Genomic DNA, 7,691 nt, shown 5'->3' with positions numbered 1-7,691 from the left:
AGCATGCAAAACAGGAACAGTGGTTTTCTCTGGGTGGTGGGGTGATAGATTCTTATTACTTTATTTCCTAAAATTTTCTACAAAGAACATGTACTACTTTTATAACAGAAAATAAGTTATATAAAAATAATCTTAAATATCTGTTGTTAAAATAAAAAAATAAAAGCAAGCACACAAAGGTGTGATTTAAAGAAACTATCCCAGATCCCTGAAGCGTTTGTCCTGGGCGGGATGGGCAGAGGGTTAGATAGCGAATCAGAGAGCTATAAATACTACCTCTCTACACCCTTCAGCCACTGTCCCTCATCAGCAAACAACTGCCCCTGACAGGCCACCAGGAAGGTGGAACACGTCCACCCCACTTTTGGGAAAGAGGCTCAACTGTGCTTCTCAGAAAGTGGTGAGAAAACCACTTGGCAGAGGCAGGTCTAATGCTGGCCCCTGTGTTAAAAGATAGAAATAATTAACGGTACTTTCCCCAAAACAGGATCCTAGTTTAGAATAATGTAGTAAGTGCAGTGATCACATTTTTCTGAACCGAAAGTTAAGACATGTATGGGTTGGCAAAAAATTTGTTTGGGTTTTTCCGTAACATGACTGGTGCCCTTTTAGATCAGGGGTCAGCAAACCATGGGGCCAAATTCAGCCCTGTTGCCTGTTTTTGTAAATAAGCATTTACTGGAACACAGCCTTGCTCATTCATTTAGGTACTGGCAACAGCTCATTCATCTACATATGCATTATCTAACGCTGTTTGGGGTTTTGGGGTTTGGTTTGGTTTGGTTTTAAGCTATAACAGCACGGTTGAGCAGTTGCAAGTGAGAACTATGGCCCACAAAGCCTAAAATATTTCCTATCTGGCTCTTTTTTTTCTCCATCTGGCTCTTCAAGGAAAGTTTGTTAACCCTTATTCTAGGGCAACAGAGTAAAATGTAACCACAACTGTCCCAGGAAATCCAGAAAGGTCACTAGAGTTATATCAGAGCAGCCCAAAAAGGCTGGTGTTGGGGTGAGGACACCCCCGTTATAGCTCTGCTCCTGACCCCAAAAGATGGGTACCTCACCAGGCACAGAGCTGCCCACCACCCAGAGGCCCCAGGGACAAAGGGAGGGCTCTGTGGTGACCACCTTTTACTGGGTCACCTAGAACAGGGCAGCCGAGTTCTGGCGGGGGGGCGGTTGGAGGGGAGACACAGGCAGACACGATGTCCACTACTGTGGGGCGGCACAGTGGAATCGTGCCCTGTAAGGAAAGGAGTTCGTTTCTGGACCTCAAGTTGTCTCCTGGGCTAAGGACTTCATGTTCCTCCAAAAGCCATTTCTGGACTATTGGGATTTTTCTTGGAACCATTTAAAACGTATACACTCTTACGCTAACACACTCAAGAGCTTGTTGAATAGCAGGCACTCTGACATTCTCCTCCAATGAATTTCACCAGTTCCCCAAACATTTTTATTCTGTGAGAAGCAGAAAACCAGCACAATGTGATGATAACGATAGCAGCTATTATTTACTGGGAGTTTATTATATGCCAGGCCGTGTGCTAAGTGTTCTATGTGTATTACCTGACTCATTTTTAAAAGGTAAGTACTATTATTTTGCCCATTTTACAGATGAAGGAACTAAGGCACAGAGAGGTTAAGTAACTTGCCAAAAGTCACACAATGAATAACAAGTAGAGCTATAACTCGAATCTATCATGGCTCAGGAGCCAGGCAACCATTTAACAGATAAAAGGAGAAAACAAATAAGAGTGTGTTTTGATGTCCTAGACTGCAAGCCTTCATTCTCAACCCAATGGGTAATTAAGAAGACATTCCTTAGGGGCTTCCCTGGTGGCTCAGTGGTTAAGAATCCTCCTGCCAATGCAGGGGACACGGGTTCGAGCCCTGGTCCGGGAAGACTCCACATGCCGCAGAGCAACTAAGCCCATGTGCCACAACTACTGAGCCCACGCGCCTCTAGAGCCCGTGCTCTGCATCAAGAGAAGCCACCACAATGAGGGGCTTCCCTGGTGGCGCACTGGTTAAGAATCCTCCTGCCAGTGCAGGGGACACGGGTTCGAGCCCTGGTCCGGGAAGACTCCACATGCCGCAGAGCAACTAAGCCCATGTGCCACAACTACTGAGCCCACGCGCCTCTAGAGCCCGTGCTCTGCATCAAGAGAAGCCACCACAATGAGAAGCCTGCGCACCGCAACAAAGAGTGGCCCCCGCTTGCGCACAGCAACAAAGACCCAACTCAGCCCAAAATAAATAAATAAATAAATAGATTTATTTAAAAAAAGAAGAAGACATTCTTAGGATTCCCTGGTGTGCTGCCCCAAGGTGGGCACTGTGCTGGGGCCAGGGAGGGGGAGATAAAAGTGCAGCAGAAGGAGAAGTTCCAGCCTCTACTGATAATCCAGAGAGAAACCCAATGCTGTGTATGAACCTGCATGGGCCCGGGCGCCACTGCACAGGTGAGTAGCACAGACGGTCCCAAGTGGTCTTTCCTCCCACTGGGGAGCAAACGTAACTGATTACAAATACCAACCTGCCAAGCACGGGGTCCTGAGGGCAATTTCATTTTCTGACCAAAAACCCACCCAAGTTTTCTGCTTAGAACATTAAAAAAGATTTCGTTCAGGAAGTGATACATGAAGCAGTCAAGATGCTCTGGAGTTGGGCGCCCCAGGTTCAAATCCTGACTCTGCTGCGAACCTAAGCAGTCATTTAAGCTCATCTTTGCAACTGAGTTTCCCTCATCTGTTCTCAAGAGGAGTGGGTTAGATAATCCATATAACAGTACTTAGGACCCCAAGTGCCTGGCACACAGTAGGTGCTCAAAACCATTAGCCGACATGATCATTATTAAGACCACATGGACGCTCTGGAAGGACTCAGCAAGTCACTCAGACCTGGTGAGACCAGTGGGGACAACCCTCTTACCGATTTCTACCCCAGCACCCGGGCTGTGTACAGTACCAGATCTGACTCGGGGAGAGCAGACTCGCCCCCTCTCGGGGGCCAGTGAGGCTGATTCAGCTGTGGTGTGAGGCATCGTTCAGGAGAGCTGGTCTGGTGTGCTGGCGGCCTGCTTGGCGTGCCTAGACAACCAGGACATAAATACCGCCGGTAATCCTCACCATGGTCAACACCACTCTCAGAGGAGACAACAGCACAGGAGGCTTTCGCCAGGCAAGCACAGGCTTTTGACAGTGCTGGGGAACCCCTCTGACCCCCACAAGTTCCCTGTCTCCAAGCTACAGCCCATCTGCTGCCAGATTAACCTTCTCCAAATCCATTTTCATCATGTTAAGCCCCGGCTCAAATGGCTCGTAGTTTTCTAGAGGATAAGCTCCAAACTCCTGAGTCTGAAGTCGGGACCCAGGCCTCCTGTCCAGCCTCCGCTTGCACCTGTGCCATGTAAGCGCTGCTCCAATTCCTTCCCTCTCACACCAACCCTTCATCCCTGCACTTCTAAAACTGAATGGGGCCTGCCTCCGGGCCTGTGCATCAGCTCTGCTCCACCCGGCCAGGCCACTCCAGGCCTGTCCCTGAACCCGTTTCCTATAATCTGTTTCCTCACCTGGATATTACGACAGCATAAGTTCTTATTATGTCCAATCTAAATAAGAGAGGCAGAAGTACTTTGAAATGTATGAACATGTCATATATATTCAAGGACACATTTCTAATCAGGCCCTAACTTACTCTTGGCTCTTATGATTTTGTCTTCCCATCAGCTGATGTAAATTTTCCATGGCTGGTCAGATTCTGCCCCATTTTGTAAGTTATCTTTGGCACACAGAAGTCTTTCCAATAATAAGCCCCTTGGGAGGCTCACATCTCACACACCTCTGACTCTTTCCCCACCTACCTCCACACACAGACAGACCCCGACCACACAAATACAAGTGTCATCTGTACTGTCACACAGGTAGGTGAATAAGAACCCTGGTGGGGAACACTGGAGCTGTAGTTGAGGAGTTTATCTTAAACTAAAATCAGATATTTAAGGGGTTGTGTTTAAATCTGGCCAAATTATTGTGGGTGGCTTTGGGAGGCTGACTGGTGGCCCCCCAGAGATGTTCACACCCTAATCCCCAGAACCTGTGACTATGTTCTCTTATGTGGCAAAAGGGACTGCTGAAAGGGTGATTACGCTACAGATCTTGAGATGGGGGGGATTATCCACCTGGGCCCGATGTAATCAAGGGTCTTTATGAGAGAGAGAGAGGCAGGAGGATCTGAGTCAGAAGAGGGAGAGAAAGATGTGACAAAGGCAGACAGTGGAGTGATGCAGTTGTGAGGAAGGAACCACGGCCAAGGGATGCAAGCAGCCCCGAGAGGCTAGAAAGGCAAGGGGAGGGGCTCTGCCCTTGAGCCTCCGGAGAGAATCTGCCCTGCTGACTCCTTGATTTCAGCCAGGTGATACCCATTTCAGACTTCTGACCTCCAGAGCTGTAAAATAATAAATTTGTGGTGTTTTAAGTCATTGAATTTCTGGTAATTTGTTATAGCAGCAATAGGAAACTAATGCAGTGGCTATTTTTAAAAGATACATCATTGGGTTGGGAAGAGGGGTGATATTCTAGAATAATTTCCAGATCATTCATCTAAAATAACTTAGTTTAGTCACTCCACAAGTGGTACTGAGTGCCAGCTAAGTGCCAGGTGCTGTGGTAGGTTCTCGCATATCCCATGGGCAGCTCAAGACACATTCTTGTTCCTGATGACAGAGTCCTGCCTGCTTTCAGTATAAATATGCCCCATTCGTCTACCAGCCTCTTTCCCAGGCTCGGTTCAACACTGAAAGCATTATGGAGCACTTACATTACATGCCAGGCACTGTGCACGGCCTGGGGTACCGCAACGTCCAAGTAAGAGCCCGCACCCCTCAAAATGCTCCTCATCAGTCTTACATTCTTAATCTTTCAAAACACTTTCACTTCAGATTAAATATTTCAGTGAAATAGTATTAAAAACAAGAACAGCTACCAGTTATTACTCCCCTTCTGTGTGTATCACTTTTTATTAGTCCTAATCCTACAGCAGCCCTGTGAGGTATTACTGTCCCCATCTACTGATGAGACTCAGCTCCCAGGTAAAGAAATCTCCTCTAAGTCCCAGTGCTGTCAGGGGCAGGCCCATCCATGCCTGTCTGACCCCAGGCTCAAGTCCTTTCCTCCTGCAGCCTAGGAATTGAGCAGATAAGAAACCTGCCCCCAGGTCAGTAACAACAGTCACTCTCCTGGGGGCTTCCCTGGTGCCGCAGTGGTTGAGAATCCGCCTGCCAATGCAGGGGACATAGGTACAAGCCCTGGTCCGGGAAGATCCCACATGGCGTGGAGCAACTAAGCCCGTGAGCCACAACTACTGAGCCTGTGAGCCACAACTATTGAAGTCTGTGCGCCTAGAGCCCGTGATCCGCAATAAGAGAAGCCCGCGCACCGCCACGAAGACCCAACACAGCCAAAAATAAATAAGTAAAATAATTAAAAAAAAAAAAAAAGAAATGCCTTAGAAAAAAGAAAAAAAGTCACTCTCCTGGAAACACGGCAAGGTTCATGCCCTGAAAAGTGTGTCTACCTGGTTGCAGAAAATCATAAGTCATAAAAATCCAGGAGCTGACTGGGCTCTCAAAGGCCACCTGGCCAAACTCCCTTTCTGGAAAGCTCCTCAGCTACCAGGTTGAGAGTGTTAGGCTTCTCAGCACCAGCGATCCCACCCCGGTTCTGTCTCAGACGTAAGTGGGAGAAAGAGGCAGGAGCCCCACACTGAGTCCACTCTGGGCGTGCACCTCCAGAAGGAGCTGTTGGGTACGTGGCCCCCAGTCCTGCCACGCTGACTCCCAGAACCTGCCTCCATCAGCAGCACCCCCAAACACCACACACAGGCCAGGCACGGACACCTGTGCACGTCACTGGTGCAGACATTAAATTAACGGGTCCTGCCACCGAGGTCCCGTGCAACCCTCTGGCACTACAAGCGTACGCAAAACCCCAACAGTTTTTAAGACCAGTGAGTTAACCCTACGAGGGACGACCCTAGACAGACAACAATACTCAGGAAGAGAAATGAGAAGAGGATGTTCAGAGGAAGAGGCGACTGTCTCCTCGCTGACCTCCACTCTCCTTTGCTGGCAGAACTAAGGCCACGGGCCCAGGCCTGGCCTTCAAGGCCCTTCACTGTGGACCCCAAGACATCTTTCCAGCTTTTATTTCCTACTATCTCCACCCCACACCAGCGCTTCAGCCAGAATGGCTCATGCCCCAACACACACACACACACACACACACACACACACACACACACACACTTTCCTACTTCCACGTGCTGCTCCCACCTCCTCCCCCGGGACACCCTTTCCTCTGCCAAAATCCTACCCATCCTGATGGAATGTTAGACGCTCCATAGGGTCTGCCCCCCATCCTAAAGTCACTTCTTGTCCTCTAAAGTCCCTCATCTCTTAATGGCCTAAGGTCACCCTGCCATGCCCTATATGACTCTTAGAGTACCTGTCCCATCTCCCAGGCTGCATGGTGCGCTCCTGGAGAGAGGATCTCTTACCCAGACCTATACTCCCCTTGAGGGTTGGTGCTGTACCATGTCCATACCAGCAGTTTAATACCCACGGGCGCCCAGGGGCTCCCCAGCTTCTCAAGCTCCCTCTTCTAGAACCCAGAACCCAAGAGACACCAGGGATGCTAGCATCTGGGAAACGCTCTTTCTGTCACCAATCACCCTGAAACCGCCACCATCCAGAGCCATGGACACAGCGGCAGCAGCACCCTGTGTTAAATGGGGTGAGGGCAGAAGAGGGAGAATGGAGGAAAAGCATCGTTCACAGGGGCCCAGAGCCTGCTCACATGCGCACACAGACACTGGGAGGGAGGGGTGGCAGCACACCCAGGATGCAGCACCTCTACTGCGTCCTCTGCTAGGTCCCACTCCTTGCTTAGAAGAAGAGTGAGAGGGAAGAGGGACAAAAGACAGCAGGCCTGGCTGCCGGTGAGCTCACGCGGGCTGGAACAGGGGCACAGCAGGTCTGACCTATACGTGGTGCCCAGCCCTTGCTCTACCAAATGCTGGCTGTAAACATATTAGGGGGCAAGAGCCACAAACTGCTTTTTCGATCTCAGACAGATGGGGAGATGTTTGCTCCAGCACCTGTCAAACAGTAACCACCTGCAGGTCACAGGGCAACCTATTCTTACCTTCACCCTCTCCTGAGCCAGGACCCGGGCCAAACGCAGACAAAACATGCCAGACGGAAAGCAAACACCAGCTTGACCCCAGGATCTGGATTTAATGTAGAAGTTCTGGATGTGTGAACAGACCCCAGGACCTCCCATCCCGCCCGGCAGACGGCAGGATCATTGCCATCAGGTCCTCCAGTTCCCAGACAACAAGGGTACTACGATGAGGCTGACGGAGGAGGGTGGCCAGCCAGGCCCGGGTTCCAGGCCCACCCTGGGCACCAGCCACATGTGACCCTGGGCACATCCGCTCTCCCTTGGGCCTGAGTTTCCCCGTTTCCTCATGTGTAAAACAAGGTGATTGACCTAGATGATTTCCAGTTCCCAGAGATTAGGACACGGCCGTTTACCCTGAGCACAGAAAGGCTGTGCTGAGAATTGGGATTTAACAGGTTCTAGAAAGAATCATACACAAAAGAATCTGAGTACTAACCCTTCTAGACGTTC

At 49.8% G+C, this 7,691-nt stretch overlaps 1 protein-coding gene across 4 annotated transcripts in view; it reads right to left on the bottom strand.

The window, feature by feature from the left end:
* The window catches only part of COQ8A (coenzyme Q8A), a 47,672-nt gene that overhangs the window by 34,194 nt on the left and 5,787 nt on the right, over positions 1–7,691 (bottom strand). The window lies entirely within an intron of this gene.

This window comes from Neophocaena asiaeorientalis, unplaced genomic scaffold (genome assembly GCF_003031525.2).
Source record: "Neophocaena asiaeorientalis asiaeorientalis breed wild unplaced genomic scaffold, Neophocaena_asiaeorientalis_V1.1 scaffold347, whole genome shotgun sequence".
NCBI lineage: Eukaryota > Metazoa > Chordata > Mammalia > Artiodactyla > Phocoenidae > Neophocaena > Neophocaena asiaeorientalis.
The sequence above is the reverse complement of the archived record's forward strand: the minus strand, read 5'-3'. Positions and strand labels throughout refer to the sequence as shown.